Genomic DNA, 20500 nt, shown 5'->3' on the forward strand with positions numbered 1-20500 from the left:
TGGTGGAATATGAATCCCCAAGTATGTAATGTGTTTGGTTTGTAGATCTTGGGGTTAATAATAAACATTACTTCACTTTTTTCCATATTAATTTTTAGTCCCGAAAAACGACCAAATGCTTGAATGTGGTCAAAAACTTTCGGGATTTGAAGTCTGGGGTTAGAGAGGAGGAGAATTATGTTGTCCGCAAACATCGCGATTTTGAATTCTTCAGTGCCTATACGTATGCCTGAGAATATGTCAGAGGACTTTAGGGATCTAGATAATGGTTCTAGCGCAATATTAAAAAGTAACGGTGAGAGGGGACATCCTTGTCGAGTACCTTTTTGTAAGATGAATGGGGAAGATAGTAGTGTAGAAGTGTATATTTGAGCAGATGGGGCCGAATACATAGTGGAAACAAAATCGAGAAATGCTCCTGAGAAGCCCATCCTAGACATTACCTTGAGGAGCCAGAGCCAATTCACATTGTCGAAAGCCTTTTCCGCATCCAATAATAAAAGAGCCATTGGGTGCGGGAAAGGTTTCGACAATCTATCATGTTCCATGGCCAGGATAATTTTCCTGACATTCATGCCTGCTGAGCGGCCGTGTACAAAGCCTGATTGATTAGGTCCAATAAGGTGAGGCAGAAACAAAAATGTTTTAACTGACAGTATTTTTATTCTTAGAGTTCACATCTAAAGGTGCCCTACTACTCACTGGCGGTACTACCAGGGTCGCAGCGGTCGCACTTGCGACCGGGACCAGGTGTTCCGCCAGTTCAGGGGGACAGAGAGAGGGGACTCTTTTTCTGTATCCCCTGTTATCAATGAACAGGAATCCTCTATACTGAGTGTTCCTGTCCATTCATAACATGAGGACATTGAGTATGATTACTATAACCACAATCATGAATGAACAGGAAGTGATGTAGATTACTTCCCATTCATTCATAATTGAGGATATATTAACCATACTCTGTCCTCAATTATCTACACTCAGCGATCACTTATCAGTGACTGCTTGTACCCCGCTCTCCCCTCTGACACACAAAAAAACCCTTTCAAACCGGTTTGAAAAAAAAGGGGTCAAAATCATGTTTTTTTGGGGGGGGGGGCCCTTAACGGTTTCTTGCACCGGGGCCCTGAGGTTTCTACTTACTCCTCTGCTACCACTGTACGATTATCGTACGATAATCACTGGAAATACCGCGATCGTATCATAATCGCAAAGTGTATGGAAGGCGTGCGACCGTTTCTACTGTACGGTCGCACGTCTTCCGTCGAACAAGCAGGCTGGAACAGCAGTAAATATTAGACATGTGAAATGCCAAAAAATTTGTTTAGTTTAGTTTCGTTTTAAATTCGGATTTGTGTTATTTTGTTTTTCGGGATTCGGGTGTGAAAGTCAATTCGGATTCGGACGAAATTCGGTAGCGGTTGTTCGAACGTTTGTTTCGTTTTCGGTTCTTATTCATTTCCTATTCGTTTCATTCGTTCGTTTGCAGCAAAGTGATATTTGAGGGGGAAAATGTCACTTTGCTCCAATGAACGAAACGAATAAGAACAGAAAACGAAACGAACGTTCGAACTACCACTAACGAATTTCGGAAATGGAAATTCTGATTCGTTTGCATTCGTTATGTCTGGAATTCGGAATTCGGATACATCCGAATGTCCGAATTTCCGAAAATTCGTCCGAATTTCGATTCGGAACGAAACGAATCGCACATGTCTAGTAAATATAGAATTTAACTATAAAGAAATCAAACTAATTTAGATCTCTACGCTGTGGTGAGAGGGTTATGACAAATGCAGCCCATATGAATTTCACTGCATCAGTGCTTTTTTTGAGTCCCATGTTAATTAATGGAAATGCATTAAAACATACATGTAGTGTGTTTTTAAGACGGCATACAATGTAACCAGCAGACAGAGATAATATATTTGTTATTTTCAAGCATTAACATGCAAAAAAGGTTGCAGAAAAGGGCAGATTCTGTACATTACAGCAGATTAAAAAGGCACGTTCATGTGCAAAAACACATGCCATGCACAAAAAACAGGACACAGATTAAATTAATAGAGATTAGAAAGACTGCCAATTTACTGCAAAGAGGTGGGATAATGAAGTAATGATGTGCTTGTCTGCTGAAATGAAAGTGAAAGTCCTTTCTGCTCTGTCTCCTGTACTTTTCAGCTAAGCTTGTGGTGATTTGAGTACATTAGGAAGTTATTGCTGCTAGTTCATTCAAGAGTTGCCTTTTTTGCAGCACACTCACTGTATCCTTTAAAAAACTCTCACCCCAGGTTATTAAAAGTCAGCTTCTCAGTCACAAATCCTCACAAATATCCAGGTCTATACAAGCATTTGGCTTTCAGCGCTATCAGAGGTCAGGTTCTTGCCCTTTCTATCTTGTTTCAGAGACTTAAGCTGGCCATACCCCTATAGCTTATCTGCAGATTTTCTATGGTCAGATGGAAAAAGTACTGCAGAATTAAGACATAATTTTGTTCTTTGAATGACAAAAATAACTTTTTGAACCCATTATAAAAGTCCGCCTCTTTCCTGTCACCTACAAGATGGTATTCCTTTTAGCTAGGTATAGTTACATAGTTACATAGTATTTGAGGTTGAATAAAGACATTAGTCCATCAAGTCCAACCTATTAGGATCTCATTCTAGGAGTACCCGTACCCCTGTATATTACGGTCCCTTAAGAAATCGTCCAAAAGTTTCTTGAACAATTCCACATTATTTGCTGAAATCACCGCCTGTGGCAGTGAGTTCCAGACCCTAACTGATCTTACTGTGAAGAACCCCCTTCGCCCCTTGTGCTGGAATTTTTTTTCCACCAATTTTAGGTGATGGCCTCTAGTTTTTGTAACGGAGTTAATTTTAAACAGTTTATCGCTAATGTTGCTACCACCATTAAACATTTTGTACATGGAAATCATATCCCCCCTTAATCTCCTCACCTCTAATGTGAACATGTTTAAATTTAGTAGCCTCGTCTCGTAGCTCTGGTCCTCCATACCCCTAATTAGTTTGGTTGCCCTTCGCTGGACTTTTTCCAACTCAAGGACATCTTTTCTTAGTACTGGTGACCAGAACTGGACCGCGTACTCCAGATGAGGTCGAACCAATGATCTATAAAGTGGCAAAATTATAGACTTGTCCCTGCAATACATCCCCTTTTTAATACAGGACAAGACCCTGCTAGCTTTGTTTACAGCAGCCTGGCACTGCAAACTACCTTTCAGTTTGTGGTCTACAATGACCCCCAAATCCTTCTCCATTTCTGACTTCCCCAGCGGCATACCCATAATTGTATAACCCATTTGTTTATTTTTAATTCCAAAGTGCATTACTTTGCATTTATCGACATTAAACCTCATCTGCCACATTAATGCCCACTCCCCTATTTTATCCAGGTCCTCCTGTAATGTTATAGTGTCTAAGTCCGTGTCTATTACCCTCCCTATTTTGGTGTCATCCGCAAACACAGAAATATCGCTGTTAACACCCTCCCCGATGTCATTAATAAATAAGTTGAGTGAACTAAGTAGTATGAGTGAACTAAGTAAAGTATAAAAACAAAAATTTCCCAGCACACTTGCCAGCTAGCCTGCAAAAAAAAGAATTACACCATTGGGGTTACAAACAGAAGCTTTATTTGCACAACTTTTGCAAAATATGTGGAAGCCACACTGCCTTGTCAAGGCCCTCTGTATAGTGTGGTTCTAACGCTAACCTATGAGAGCCTCCATCTTGGACCATATACTGTATAAATTGGGTGAAGATATACCTTCTATGTGCACCTTAATTGAAAGAAGAACTCCAGGATGCACATCAGTTTATATATTTAGATCCCCCTTAGTCAGAGGAAGCAAATTGCTGTAACACCTAAAGGCCCGTTTTTCAAGTCAGGTTGCTGCTGCTGTATTTAAGCCAAACAATAATGTAAACAATAAGTGATACCAGTAGGTGTCACTGACACTATCTGTGAACATTTTACTATTCCATTATACCACAAACAGCTTGATGGCATCTCCAAAGCGTGCAATTTAAACTATCTATGTCTCACACAACATGAGAAAAACACTCTCCCTAGTTGTACATTATTTTATTTTTTTCCCTATGCTAAATGACCCCCCATGGCTTCCAAAACTTTCCCTTCTAGCCTTAAAAATGGCCATAATTTATTATTAAGAATCCGCTCCTATTAAATGCAATGGTAATGATACAAATTATTCATATAGCTTTTTTCAGGACACAACTTATTTCTGCTAATAAAGTCTTACAAAATAATTTTATTTTTATTGCATTATGATTTGTGGTTCTCTTTAAAGCACTTTTTTTTTTGCTATTTTATGATCTCTGGAAGATAACCCTTTTTATTATTTGTGGCCTAGGCCACCTTCTCAGATGGTCAGGATGCGGTGTACCCCTCTTTGGCATGCCCTTCCATGCTTCCTACATAGGATTGTCTCTTACAGGGGAGATATATCCCTGTCGGGACTCTGTTTCTTCTCCTAGTAGAGATGGGAAGTTCGGATCTTTTAAATGAATGGATTTGTTTGAATCAGTTAATTCAAAAGAACTGATTCGTGAATCGAATCTTCGGTTCACTTGCTGAGTCGGCTGACAAGCCAATAACCGAAGCGCAGGAGCTGTCTGAACCTTCATAGAAGATCCGAATCAGAGGACTCTGATTCAGAGAAGGGTGTCAGGCAGCTCCTGGGGTATATTGATCCTAACGCTATCAATACATTTAAATGAAACAAATATATTTTTGTGTTATTACTGCTGCAACCTGCTAATTGATTCAGTGTATTGTTCTACTGGTGGGGACTCACAATTCTTTACCTCAAAGAATCAAAAGAGTTTACTGAGTTAAGGAATCAAATGAGTCTACTAACTAAGTAAACTCATTCAATTCTTTTAACTAGTAGATCCTTTTGATTCTTAGGGGTTGATTTACTAACCTTTTAAACACACCACGAAAGTGTATACAACTCTGTAGTGTGTTCACTCCCAGCATGATCTATGGGAGGAATCGAAACACCTTTGTAGTGTGTACACACATCATATGATTCTTAGACTCCGTGTACTGTGACTCAGATGTGATTGGTTGCAGGGGGGGGCTGGGAGGGGAGGGGCTGGCAGAAGCCTGGCTTTCACTCTAGGGTCATATTACAAGCTTGCTAGCTAGAGTCTCTGCTATACGTCACACACGTCAGACTGAGCTGCTACAAACGGATCAGCTCACTCAGCTGAATCGACTCCTCCAGTTCAGTTAATAGAATCAATTCAAAAGAACGATTCGTTCATGAACTGGACATCTCTATCTCCTAGGGCAGGGGTGCTCATAAGGTCGATCGCGATCTACCAGTCGATCGCATAGCATCAGTGGTAGATCGCGATGGCCTCTCCTCCCGCCAGTGGTTTTCCTCTGGATCCCCGCTGCTCTCCCTCATCTGTATGCATCGGGGATCCGAGGAGGGAGCCGCTTTAACGGAACTAAGGCCAAGTGGTGTGGAGAGAGAGAGACGCTCGGCCAGGTTCTGACAGCCGGCGCCTCTCTCTCCCCTCACCGCTTGGCCTTAGTTCTGTGACGGCTCCCTCCTTGGCCGCGGGCTGCAGCGGTTCTTTCATTTCTCGGATCCCTGCTACGTACAGATGGGGAGAGCAGGGGGGGGGTCCAGAGGAGAAGCTGAGCCCCTGTGCATGGTCGAACGGCAGAGGATCGGTACATATCAGTGATATTTTCTGATCCTCTCTGCAGGACAAACACTGGAGCAATCAGCTGATCACTCCAGTGTTTGTAAATAACTGGGGACACATAGTACTTTGTGTCCCCAGTTATGAATGAACTGGATGTGATTTACATCACTTCCTGTTCATTCATGAGTTTCTCAATGGGTAGAAGCACGCACTACAGAGGCTCCTCCCCATTCAGAAACTGGATGATAGTAAAATATTTTCTGAATGAATGGGAAGCCTCTGTGCTTTCCATTCATTTAGAACAGAGGCTTTGTGTCCTCAATTTCTTTTTCTATTTTCTGAGGGAAATATCAGGGGGCTGTTTAGACCCCTAATTATTCCCCAAAGCCCCCCCAAGAGTAAAAAAAATATTCAAAAAATAAAAATTAAATAAGAAAAAATAAAAATTAAATACAAAATAGTGAAAAAGAAAAAAAATCCTGGAGGCAGGGCACTGGATGACATCACACGCCTGTTGGGGAAAGGGGGCGCTAAAGGAGCTGGCTATGGCTATGCTTTTGTGGTGCTGGTGCGACTGCCGGCTGAATGTGGCAGACGCTGCAGATGGAAAGGAGCGGGACACCTCTCCCATTTTGCAACGTCGGCCACACGAGCACCGCGGGAGGACAGGACGTCGGGGCCTGTGGGACGCACTGGAATGTAAGCCGGCCGACTCCCTGCGTTCAGGGGCGGAAGGGGGTGTGGGGTTGTATTGAAGTCAATGGCACCGCAGCCATGCCCCATGCCCACAGTGCGATCGCCCGCACCTGGAACGCAGGCACATTAGTGCCTGCTTTCCGGTCCAGTGCGATCTGCAAAAATAGTGCTTGCAGCATTTTTCCGGATCACACTGGACTGGAATGCAGGCACTAGAGTGCCTGGGTTCTGGGTGCAGGCGATCGCACTGTGGGCGAGGGAGGGGCTGGCAGAAGCCTGGCTTTCACTCTAGGGTCATATTACAAGCTTGCTAGCTAGAGTCTCTGCTATACGTCACACACGTCAGACTGAGCTGCTACAAACGGATCAGCTCACTCAGCTGAATCGACTCCTCCAGTTCAGTTAATAGAATCAATTCAAAAGAACGATTCGTTCATGAACTGGACATCTCTATCTCCTAGGGCAGGGGTGCTCATAAGGTCGATCGCGATCTACCAGTCGATCGCATAGCATCAGTGGTAGATCGCGATGGCCTATCCTCCCGCCAGTGGTTTTCCTCTGGATCCCCGCTGCTCTCCCTCATCTGTATGCATCGGGGATCCGAGGAGGGAGCCGCTTTAACGGAACTAAGGCCAAGTGGTGTGGAGAGAGAGAGACGCTCGGCCAGGTTCTGACAGCCGGCGCCTCTCTCTCCCCTCACCGCTTGGCCTTAGTTCTGTGACGGCTCCCTCCTTGGCCGCGGGCTGCAGCGGTTCTTTCATTTCTCGGATCCCTGCTACGTACAGATGGGGAGAGCAGGGGGGGGGTCCAGAGGAGAAGCTGAGCCCCTGTGCATGGTCGAACGGCAGAGGATCGGTACATATCAGTGATATTTTCTGATCCTCTCTGCAGGACAAACACTGGAGCAATCAGCTGATCACTCCAGTGTTTGTAAATAACTGGGGACACATAGTACTTTGTGTCCCCAGTTATGAATGAACTGGATGTGATTTACATCACTTCCTGTTCATTCATGAGTTTCTCAATGGGTAGAAGCACGCACTACAGAGGCTCCTCCCCATTCAGAAACTGGATGATAGTAAAATATTTTCTGAATGAATGGGAAGCCTCTGTGCTTTCCATTCATTTAGAACAGAGGCTTTGTGTCCTCAATTTCTTTTTCTATTTTCTGAGGGAAATATCAGGGGGCTGTTTAGACCCCTAATTATTCCCCAAAGCCCCCCCAAGAGTAAAAAAAATATTCAAAAAATAAAAATTAAATAAGAAAAAATAAAAATTAAATACAAAATAGTGAAAAAGAAAAAAAATCCTGGAGGCAGGGCACTGGATGACATCACACGCCTGTTGGGGAAAGGGGGCGCTAAAGGAGCTGGCTATGGCTATGCTTTTGTGGTGCTGGTGCGACTGCCGGCTGAATGTGGCAGACGCTGCAGATGGAAAGGAGCGGGACACCTCTCCCATTTTGCAACGTCGGCCACACGAGCACCGCGGGAGGACAGGACGTCGGGGCCTGTGGGACGCACTGGAATGTAAGCCGGCCGACTCCCTGCGTTCAGGGGCGGAAGGGGGTGTGGGGTTGTATTGAAGTCAATGGCACCGCAGCCATGCCCCATGCCCACAGTGCGATCGCCCGCACCTGGAACGCAGGCACATTAGTGCCTGCTTTCCGGTCCAGTGCGATCTGCAAAAATAGTGCTTGCAGCATTTTTCCGGATCACACTGGACTGGAATGCAGGCACTAGAGTGCCTGGGTTCTGGGTGCAGGCGATCGCACTGTGGGCGGGGGGCCTCCCTGCAGTGCCTGGCTGCGGTACCATTGACTTCAATGCACCTCCACGCCTCTCCCGCCCCTGAATGCAGGTGTTTTTTTCATTGGTAGATCTCACTGAGCTCATCTTTTGAAAAGTAGATCTCCAGATGAAAAATTGTCGGTTCCCCTGACCTAGGGGGTATCTTTTTGTTGGCCCCTCGCACTTGGGAAACATTGTTAGCTGCCCTATGTGCAAAGTTGCATTGTTATTTGCTATGTATTTTTTTTCTTTGCACTTATCTTGTGTGTTTTTGTTCTACATAGGCTTGAGTTGTGTTTCTTCCTCTGTTGGCACACGGATTCCTAGGTACTACTAATGAATACTTTTATTCAATGTTGGTATTGAAGGTATTGTCTTATAATGTTTGTTGTCTCTGCTCTCAAAACAAATGGAACAGGCTATGGCGTGAAGTCAAGCACCTTGGAGCGCAGGTAGTGATGCTACAGGAGAATAATTTCTGAGACTCTTACATCCTCAAACTGCGCACTCACTTCTACTCTAGTTGGTATCTCAGTAACTCCCCTATACCCAAATCTTGTGGGGTTGTGATAGCTGTCCATAAACGCTGCTCTTTTCATTTTCTTGATCAGTTAGTGGACCCTAGGGGTTGGTTCCTGTTCCTGAAGGGATCTGAGGGCCAGTTATATACCTTTGCTACACTATATGCTCCCAACTCCCACCAGCTCATGTTTCTTGACTCTGTGTTACTAAAGTTGTTGGAATTCCAGGAGGGCCTTCTTGTTCTGGGTGGGGACTTTAATTTTAGCCCTGAGCCGAAACTTGATATGTTCTCTGGTTCTTTTTCCCATTCCCTTGCAGCTGTGAGACATTTTTGCAAGGCCCTGTATGGCAGACACATGTCACATGTAGTTTCTACATGGAGGGTGACACATGCCTCAGACAGAGACTTTAGCTATTACTCCAAAACTTCATGATTCATATTCACAGATCGATCTGTTGTATATTGACCAATACAACCTTGATGCCCTTTGTGAAGCCGTTATATATCCCATCACTATCTCTGACCACGCCTCCATTTCAATTTCCTTGATGCTACCCCAGATACCCTGCACTCCGTGGATCTGGCTCCTCCGAGACTATACGCCACTATTTTCTTGAAAATACTGTTGGAGAGGTCTTAGAAGGTTCAGTCTGGGGGGGACATAAAGCTGTGTATGAGGACTGTTGATATTGCAGGGTTCACAGCTGAAAAGAGCAGGACAGGCTGAACTTGGTTGTTTGCTGAACTCTATCCGTGAGGCTGAACTTCGCCATAAGCGTTCTGGTCTCTCTCACGATGCCCAATCACTTGACTCTCTCCGGATTTAGTTGGCTTACAAATCAAGAGGAAATTGCACTTCCATCAGTATTATGAACACGGGAATATATGTGGATGCTTACTAGTCAGGGCTCTGCGGAAGAGACGTGAGTTGGCCCACATTCATAAGATGCAGACATCCTCAGGTGATAGAGTATTTCACTCTTCCAAGATAGCCAAAGCTTTTCATGATTGTTATGCCACTTTATGTAACTTACATCCTACCTGGTCCCCTACTGATCTTGACTGCAAAAAAACACTCATTTAGGCATACCTGCGGGACACGTGCTTGCCGACCTTGTCTAAATTTATTAGAGAGGACATTGACAGGGCTATCTCTCTTGTGGAGCTTGAGGCCATAATTAAGGCAACTCCTAATGGTAAAAGCCCGGGTCCTAACGGTTTCACTAAATCATATTATCTAAAGTTCCGGCCACAGCTTTCTCCTCATTTGTGCTCCTACTACAATTCCAAAGCTTGTGGGTCTCCTCCACCCTCTGAAGCATTAATGGCTCTTACCACGGTCCTCCCAGAGGAGGGTAAGGATCCCTCGGTTCAACAAAGCTATAGGCCTATATATGTCCTCAATGTGAACCTGAAAATCCTCTCCAAAATCCTGGCAGATAGATTGAAGGCTTTCCTGCCCAATACAATACACCCTGATCAGACTGGTTTCATAATTGGAAGAGAAGCTAGAGATAACTCTCTTAGAGCGATCCAAGCTGTCCACTTGGCTACAGACTAGCCTTCTCCCCCTTTTCTTCTCCAGTCAACTGACGCAGCGAAAGCATTCGACACGTGGATTGGATATTTTTAACAGAAGTGCTGACATCCCTGAGGCTTGGTCCTTGCATGTTGAGCTGTGTAGCTGCCTTATACAGTAGCTGTCAGGGGGGTGCGGCTGGGCGGTGAGTGGAACCCCTTGGCAGGGGTGGCAAGCCAAAGTCCGAGGTCGTGGTACACAGGGAAAATCCAAGAAGAATAGTCAGGTCCAATCCAGGTCGAGGCAGGCAGCTAGTTTCAGTAACGGAAGGGTAAGCCAAAGGGTCGGTAATCAGGAGTCCAAGCAGAGGTTCAGGAATAAAGACAGGTTCAAGGCACAGGGAGCTGGGAGATCACACCATAGGGATAGAATAACTCATCAATGAGCCAGGGCTCTGACTGGGCTTTTATACTCAGTGGAGGATTGAGACCACTCCCCGGCTACCGAGGCAACCATGTAGCCTCTCCATTAGGAGCCAATGGCGAGAGAGGGGCAGAGGGTGTGTGCTGGGAACCTCGCCCAGCAAGGATCACACCTGACACCAGTAACAGGCACACTACGTGCGCGTCCACATGCCTGCGCGCGCAGCCTGTCCACCGCGCACTTGTCGCATTGCAATCCTGGTACCAGGGGTCCGGCAAGGAAGGGGAACCCGTGCCCCCCCCGCACATGGCCACCCCGAGGAGAGGTAGGCCCCCTAGTACCCTGACAGAGCCCCCCACCAAGGAGCGGCCTCCGGATGCAAAACTGGGAAGGCCGGTCAGGGTGAGCCCGATGGAATGTACGGACCTTGGCCGTCGCATGGACATTACCTGAAGGCTGCTAGGAACGCTCCTCGGGACCGTACCCCTTCCAGTGGATGAGGTACTCTAGACCTCCACGCCTTCTGCGGGAGTCCAGGACCTCCTGGATTTCATATTTATCATCATTATCCACCCGAAAGGGAGGAGGAGGAATAGGGTTCCGACCCGTGAAGGTGTTGGCACTGTGTGGCTTCAGTAAGGAGACATGGAATACATGGTGGATGCCAAGGGATGCTGGTAGTCACAGCCGTGCAGCCACATTGTAGATCATGTCGATGATTGTGAAAGGACCGAGATGGCGGGGCCCCAGTTTTTTGGAAGGGCAGGAGAGCCTGAGATGCTGTGTGGAGAGCCACACCTTATCCCCACTTTTGTATTTGGGGGAGTCCACGCGCCGGCGATCCGCCTGCACCTTTTGTTGCCGTTGCGTGGTCCTGAGCCTCTGTATCAGGGTGCGCAGCAGCCCGTGGAGATGACGGAGGCGTTGAGCCACCTCAGGCACTGGAATGTCCAGAGGAAGGTGCGGGAGCGACAACGGGTGGTAGCTGTAATTGGCGTAGAAGGGGGAGAATCCGGTGGAGGTATGCAGCTGGTTGTTGTAGGCGTATTCCGCCAAAGGAAGATGAGCCACCCAGTCATCCTGTAGGTGGGAGGAATAATAGTGGAGATACAGCTCTTACATCTGATTCGTCCCCTCCGTCTGCCCGTTGGACTGGGGATGGTAAGCGGAAAACAGGTTACGGGTAATATGGAGGCTGCGGCAGAACTGAGCCCAGAAACGTGAGGTAAACTGAGAGCCCCTGTCAGAAACAATGGAAGAGGGGAGCCCGTGTAGCCAAAATATGTGTTGAAGAAAGAGCTTTGAGGTGAGTTGGGCAGTCGGGAGGCCGGCGGTTGGTATGAAGTGTGCCATCTTGGTACACCGATCCACCACAACCATGATCGTGGTATGGCCCTGTGAGGGGGGCAGTTCCTCAATAAAGTCCATGGCAAGATCCATCCATGGTGAGGAAGACACAGGTAAGGGTTGCAGCAGCCCTACGGGCTTGGAGGCGGGTTTCTTGTGCAGTGCGCAGACAGAGCAAGAGCCTACAAAGGACCGTACATCCGCTGCCAGAGAGGGCCACCAAAACCGTGTATGCACTCCAGAGTGTTGCGTATACCCCGATAACCCGCTGTAGGGTGGTCATGATGGTGCTGAAGAATGGGCACTCGCTGGGGCGTGGGCACATAGATTTGCTGGTGGTGATAGCGGAGCCCCAGTTTCAGAGGAAGATGGGCTGCTTCCGGTGGAGCATGCCTGCTGGCCCGTCTGATCTCCTCAAGCAAGGAGTGCCGAGTAGCCAGGAAGTATGCGTTGGGCAATATGGGTTCTGATGGTGTGAGGGTGGTCTCGGTGTCGTGGAGGCGAGAACGGGCGTCAGCTTTCCCATCCTTTGAGCCGGGTCTGAAGGTTATCTGCAGATTGAAGCAGGAGAAAAAGAGGGCCCATCTGGCTTGCCGTGGCCGCAGGCGTTTGGCACTGCGCAGGTACTCAAGGTTGCGGTGATCGGTATATACCGTCACTGGTTGTCTGGCACCCTTGAGCTGGTGCCTCCATTCTTCCAGGGCATTCTTTATGGGGAGTAGCTCCCTCTCTCCCACGTCATAGTTGCATTCAACTGAGGTAAGTTTACTAGAGTAGAATGCCACGGTGTGTAAGAGTTGTTTCTGCCCCTGCTTTTGCGAGAGGATGGCTCTGATGGCCTTTTCGGAGGCGTCGGTCTCCAAGTAGAAGGGGAGAGAGATCTCTGAAGATGTTGAAAGGCCTTGTGGGCTGCGGGGGTCCACACGAAGGGAACTTTGCTACCCATCAGGGTGGTTATGGGAGTGCAGATGGCAGAGAAATTGCGGATGAACCGGCGGTAGAAATTGGCGTAGTAAATTGCTGGACCATCCGCCTGTTACGTGGGATGGGCCACTCCAGGATGGCCCGGATCTTCTTAGGGTCCATCTTTACTCGCCCTGGCGTAAAAATGTAGCCGAGAAACTCAATCGAGGAGGCCTCAAAGGTACTTTTCTCTAGCTTGCCGTAGAGCCTGTGGACCCTGAGGCGGCGGAGGACCATTTTTACATGCCGCTCATGTTGCTGAGGTGTCTGGGAGAAGACGAGAATGTCGTCTAAATACACAACCACATACGTATCCAGGAGGTCCCGAAAAGACGTCATTGATGAAGCAATGGAACGTGGCAGGGGCATTACAGGGCTAAAAGGGCATCACCATATACTCGTAATGACCGAATCAAGATCGGAAGGCCGTCTTCCACTCGTCACCCTCCCGGATGCGGACGAGGTTGTAGGCCCCTCGAAGGTCAATCTTTGTGAAGATCCTGGCGTCTTTCACTTTGTCCAATAGGTCAGGAATGAGAGGGAGCGGGTATTTGTTCTTCCTTGTGATGTCGTTCAGCGCTCTGTAATGGACACAAGGCCGCAGGCCACCATCCTTCTTGCCCACAAAAAAGATACCAGTGCCCACTGGCGAGGTAGAGGGGCAAATGAACCCCTTTGCTAGGCTTTCTTTGATATATTCCCGCATGGCCTTGGTCTCTGGTTCGGACAGGTTGTATAGCCGCCCATGCGGCAACGGAGCTCCCGGAAGTAGGTCAATGGGGCAGTCGTAGGGTCGGTGAGGGGGGTAAGGTGTCTGCTCCGGTCTTCTCTAAGACGTCCACGTACTCCTGGTATTTACCAGGTAGCATGTGTGTGGAAGTGCCCAGGGCCGTTAGCGGGCCAGGAACGGAGAGGGCACCATGGGAGGAACAGAAAGACTTACAAGGGGATTTTCGCTGCTATAAAATTCTTAGCCAGAATACTCTCATGCCCCTTACAGAACTTAAGGATAGATATGGACATTTCCCTGTGGCTGTCTGGCAATGTAGACAGATTCATAATTTTTTCATAACAAAGGCCTCTGGTATCCAGCCCATGTCCTCCCTCACTCCCTACAAATCTCCTTGTGTAGGGTCTGCTTCCCCTGACTGGTTAGTTTCCAATTTTTATAAGATGATCTTATCCCAACTTTCACAGGATCGGCCAAGGTTTGTGCGGGAGTGGGAGAGAGATCTCGGTTCTAGATTCTCAGATGAACCATTTACCTTAATTTATCGCTTCACCCATAAATTATCTGTGGATTCTAAAGTGCACGAAACTAGTTTTGAACTATTGTTCTGCTGGTACTGCACTCCGTTGCAATAAAGCTCCATCTATCCAGGTGTGTCCTCTGTGTTGGAGGGGGTGTGGGCAGAATGGTCACCTCTTTCACATTTGGTGGGAATGTCCTCCTTTGCAATGTTTTTGGCAGGATAATTGTTCTCAAATCACGCTTGTGTAATGATTCCTGCAAGCTCAATGGTGTGTGTAGGATCTCAGCTGCGAAGGTAAGTGGAAATGGTTCAGGTGGGAGGTTCACGGTCACACTTTAACTCAGTGAGTGAAGTCGGAACCCCTTACACATCATACACCATTTATCGTGGGAGTAGTTAATTGGATATGTTGTATATGCACGCCCTCAATTGTACAGCATTGGGGTCATGTTGGGGTTTGTAGTTCGATGCCTCAGTTGCTTCACTAGGAGGCCGAACTTTAGGTAACACTAATGTGAATAAGGGATGTAACAGTCCAGAGTATATGGTGCAGCAGAATGATGAAAGAGCTAGTTAACTTCACTAAGCCCAGTATCAGTATCATGCAGGTGGCAACATCTATATGGCTATGCAGCAATATTGTAACTGATATTAAACAGAAGAGGAGACGTGATGAATGAGTTTCCCCACAAGGTGGCAGCACCAACACTTCCACTGTATACAGTATGTGTTAAGGATACTTGCTGTTTCAGTTGTAAAGTCCAGTCAGGGGAAGTACAGCTGTCGCCTTGCTGCTGGGTTATTCCTGAGTGTTGGATCGAGGGGTTCCAGAGGTCCGGTGCACAAGGGTTTGGTGGTTGGTCCCAACAGTTTCTGCTCTGGCTGTGAGGTTCCTAAGTAGCTTGCTCGACGTACTATTTTGCTAGAACGTCGAGCAAGTGTTCATCCTAGGTTTAAATAGGCAGAGGGCAATTGTTGGGGGCGGAGCCGGAGACGAGGCCCGACCCGAGCGTCTCCTAGCAACGGGACGCCGCCGGGCCGAGTCCGTCGCGTCATCACGCTGACTGGATGAAAGAGAGGTGGAGCGGAACGGCCGCCCGTCGCCTAGCAACAAGACGCCGATGGCGGAGCCGTCCCCGCGCTGGTCTCGGACCTCGGAACAGCCTGCGTTCCTGACAGCTTGTTACAGATATTAACCTACCTAATGATCCTGCTTATTTTTTGTTCCACCTTCCCTTGTCTGTAATATGCGATGAGAACGGTATTATGCCCCACCTACTAGATGCATTCAGGAGACTAATCCCCAAACATTGGAAACAGCCCAGGGTCCCCACAAGATCGGAATGGATCTCACAAGTGACTGTAATTCAGGAAGCGGAGGAAAGTGTTTGTAAGTGTCAAGGCCAAAAGACCATTTTTATTCCAAATGGGTTGTATGGCTGCACTGTGTTTCTCAATCTACCATCGATCTGAACACCTGACTTGCTTCCTTACATGCTGCTCAACATGATCATATGAGATGATGTTTCTCCTTCTATGCTCTTCCACTAGAGAACTGAAGGGAGGTCCGGGTGCCTATATGTGTCATTTACATGTAGTGCCTTGTGCATTATTTATGTATATCAGCTCAAGCCTGCTGGTTATCTGTGGGTAGTTTGCCCACTTGTTGTATTTCTGTGTTTGACCTGATTGCTGTTACAACTTTAATCGGGGGATTGTTGGCTCTTTCTTGGATGTCACACTGTGGTCTTTGTCCCCTTTCTTATGTTAAAAAATCCTATAAATAAAGATTATATAAAAAACTGATTCAGCATGGAACAGAGTGTGGCCAGATTCTTTCTTTACTATATGCCTGTTTGGTTGGAGCAAGGACACACTCCTGCTGGTGAGCACCCAGCTATCTTTCCCTGCTGAAGCCGTGGAGGAGTGGTACTTTTTACTATGTCTTGGTGTACCTATTTTATATGTCTTACATGTTATCATTCACATAACATAAGCTTAAAAAATAAATAAAACAATGCTTCTTGTAGTTAAAATTGCTTTTACTTGGGTAAGGGTTTCTTGGCTTCTTAAGGGTTAAAATTTCTACTTCTCCTTCTTTGTAACTGGGAGGGGTGAGGGGGTTAAAGGATTACAACCCTGGCTTCTGCATTCAAATGTTAATGAAGTAAATGAGAGAAACACAATCAAATTTCAGTCCTTTCTATAAGGACAGGTCACTGCGAATATGTTCAGAAAAACCATGTTGCCTGCTGCAAACCTTATCTGTAAGATACGAATTTAAAAAAATATATATTTTGGTATGCTATGTGAATAGGAACACATAACAAACATATGGAGGGGTTCTCTCAAATTTGACTGAAAAAAGTGGAAATACCCACAACTGTGGTGAACCTTTGCTTACTTCAATTATCCAATCAAGGCAAAATCCTCTCTTGTTTTTTTTTCTTACATATAATCAGATTTATTTAAAGATTTACCTAATTGATTAAACATTTACTTTCACGTTTTATTCCTTTATTAAAACAACCCCATTGTGTGGCTGCATCATATGGCTGAACGACAGAAATTACTTACAATTGAATCAGAATGATACAGTGGCTAAAAATGTAGGATTAATTGATACAAATTGGGAATGCGTGCAACATTCAAGAAAACATGTTAGTTATTCTCTGCTTTAGGTGCAGGTGAAATTTTAATGCATAGTAACTAATCCTTACTTATTTAATCTTACAGTTAATTTTTATGATTTACACAAAATGTAATTTCAAGCAAATAGTCTACAATTATTTAACAAGGTGAAAAGATGACTTATGACTAATATGTTTGGACACCTTGTTACTCTCATGCCATTGAACACCTGAACCAATGATCCAGCATGTTCTTTGTAATCCCAAATGATCTATGAAACCTGATATTTAAAATTAAATTAATAATCCCAAATTAAATTGGTTGTTGAATTTAATTGTGCCATTACCCTTTCTTCCCCACATAAGTTGTAATATTTGAGATAACAGTCTTTCACTGGTGAGCAGCCAAATTGAAAATAGATGCCACTTCAGAAAAATCTCAAATGTGAATTTTTAACAAGCACCTAACATGCTTAAAACACAGGAAATATATTATTGATAATACGGTTTACATAAATATTAGAACATTATCTAAATTAAATATATTTTAGTTCTTTTCACTGCAGCTGGATACAAAAGATTTGTTCTTTATCCAGCTGCATAAAGAAGATTTCATAAAAAATTGATTTCATAAGATATATTTAAACCAAAAATTATTGATGAGCCAAATGTACCTGGGGAATCTGAACCCCATTGAGTTCAATAGGAGCCAAATCTTATAAATGTATGAATATTTTTCTAGGCTAATAGACAAGATTTTAATAAGGTTCAAAGGGCTACATTCAAAATGCAGGGGGAACCTGTGCAAAAAGAGGTAAATAAAATGATGTAGGGTACCTCCAAAATGTATACAAGCCCTGTAGATCTGGTATGGATTTTTAAGAGGACCCCTATGCAAATAAACAAAAAAGATTTACATAGGGTCCTCCCCAAATTCTGCCTCACAGATAGTTATAAATATTGTATTTTTTAAACACTGCAGCTATAGTATAATATCACAGAGGGGATATTCTGTTATAAGCTTATAGTCGCTGAAGTAACCATGATCTTCATAGCAGAAGGTTGAATGCCAGCAACATAGAGCATACTGAGCTGGCCAGCTGGGACCATTTTTGTTCCGCTGTATGCCTTATGGTGTTGGTTTGGAAAGAGTTAAAGGTTATTTTATCTTTAAAGGGCTAATTATAATTTTTTATCGTTTTTGGGTGGTATAGTATTTTTGGATATGGTAGGCAGTATAGTATTTTTAGATTATTAGCATTGTCAGCTATCTGATAGGCTGAGCACACACCTTACAACCATTGCAAGACTTCTGTCTTGCGATGGTTGTAAGGTACTTAAAAAAACGTACGATCTGGCTATGTTGCATAGGCAGATCGTACTTGCGATGATCGCAAGCCACACCCCCTGAAGGGGGGGTTTCGATAACCACAATGCCGAACGGGCAGTGTGCGCTTGCGCACACCTGCCCGTGCGGCTGTTATCGTATGGACATGCCACAAACCCGCCGAACATCGTACGATGCTCGGCGGGTTTTCAAACATGTCCGTAAGTTTAAAGTCGTGCGACCTTACAGTAGTAGAGGTCGCACGGCTTCCACACACCTTACGATCATCGTACGATCGCGGGATTTCCCGCGATTATCGTAAGGTGTGTGGGGACCCATAGACCTGATAGGCAACCCAACAGTTAACTGAAGGAGTTTGCATGTCACGTTGACATGCTGCTAATTGTGAGGCAGTGGCCACAACATGGTTGCTTTTAAATTTATTAGCCAGAAAACATGTATTTATTAAGTTTATTACTTACAAAAAATAGTTTTTAGTCAGGTGACTAAAATATCACAAATGGAAATTATATATTTATTATTTCTAGACATCATTTGGTGTTTGTTTAAATGATTACTAGGCTAACTTTAAATGCTTTGCAATTAAAAACTGTTCACATGGCTGAATTTCTGAAGCTCAAATTATACACAGAGCTGAATGAGATTCATTTACCCCTTCTCCCTTTCTGCTCTGGTCAGGTGGAGCTAAGTGTCTCCATCTCTCTCTCATTCAGTGACAGTGAGAAACAGTCACTCAAGGAAAAGCCATGTTTTCTTTTTCAAAAACTCAAACTACTATGCAAAGCCAATGTCATGGGTACACCAGGTATCATTTTTTATTGTAAAGATCTTGTTATAAAAAGATAAAAAATAAGTTAACATGGATAAAATTAAATATTATTTTAAATAAAAGATTATGTAATGTATATAGGTAAACATAGAAACTAATAAAATGGCTCACACCATTATATAAACGTGGAAAAAAGTGTTGCCACCCTTCCATGAAATAAGAGAAGTCTACAATTTATTTTTTCAAAATTACTTGTAAATGACAAATGCAATTGGCATCCATTGCTTTTTGTTTGTTTTTAGGTTTGAAAGTTTGGGTTATTTTTGAAAGAGAGACATTAAAGCAAAACTCCATCCAAAAAAGTAAGATAAAAAATAATTAGCCCGTTAAAGGTAAATAACATTTAACCCTTTCTCTGCCAAGGCCTTAAGGCATGCAGCAAAACAAAAATGGTCCCAGCTTGGCCAGCTCAGAATGCTCTATGTTGCTGGCATTCACCCTTCTGCTATAAGCTCATGGTTACTTCAGTGACTATAAGCTTATAACAGAAGGGTGCCCTGACGGTCTTTTGTAAATGAATAGCTGTCATCAGTGGTGGCAGCTATTCATTGAAAATCAGACCCCCACCACCACCACCACATCCCAGTGCCGCTACTGGTGCTCTGCCGCTCTGTCACCCCAATGGGAGCTGGCTGCAGTGGTCTGTGTCTCCTCCAATCCCTGCTGCTCTCCCTGGCCCAATATCAGCAGAGGGGATCCAAGGGACACAGACCATTGCAGCCATTTTACAATTTTGCATTAATTCATTTTTTACCATTTTGCAAAAAGGCGCAAATAATTTTTATTTTTTAATATTTGTTATTTATTCAATACAGTTTTATCTGTTACATTTAATAGGAATCTTGTAAATCATGTGTTTTGTTTTTTGTCCATGCTGATACTGATTTTAGTGTATTTTATCAAAACTATTGATTTGATAAACATTTGTGCAACTGTGGTGGGACCAACAAATTTAGTAGCACCATCCTTTTATTCTATCGGTCCTGTGCTTTTTTATAAAATGTATGTATAGGGGTTTTTTACAAACTCTAAGAGCTGCAATTAAACATTTAAAAAAGGTGAAAAATTGCAGCCAGCTGAGGTCAAAAGTAGAACATGGCCTGGCAGTGAAAGCATTAGTCCAAACTAGCCCCAGTCTCTTACTGGGCAGTAAAAGGAGGAGCAACACAGTGATTAGTTGATATACTGTATCTGTCACTTTGCCTGCTCTTGCTTTCCGCATGTTTCTTCTCAGCAGATGAACTGATTTGCTTCTTCTTCTGCTTGTTCCTCTAAGGCTGGGTTCACACCTGAGCGTTTTTTTTATGCTCGTTTTTCAGCTAGTTTTTTTCAAGTTTTTTCACGTTTTTCGTTCAGTGAAACGCGTGTTTCACTGGCGGTATGATTTTTTCCCCTTTATTTTCTCTATTTAAAAAAAAATGTTTAGTTTCACATTTAAACTCATCTCACTGGCTCCGCCCCCCTGCGACG

Source organism: Nanorana parkeri, unplaced genomic scaffold (assembly GCF_000935625.1).
Source record: "Nanorana parkeri isolate BGI_ZX_2015 unplaced genomic scaffold, ASM93562v1 scaffold603, whole genome shotgun sequence".
Classification (NCBI taxonomy): domain Eukaryota; kingdom Metazoa; phylum Chordata; class Amphibia; order Anura; family Dicroglossidae; genus Nanorana; species Nanorana parkeri.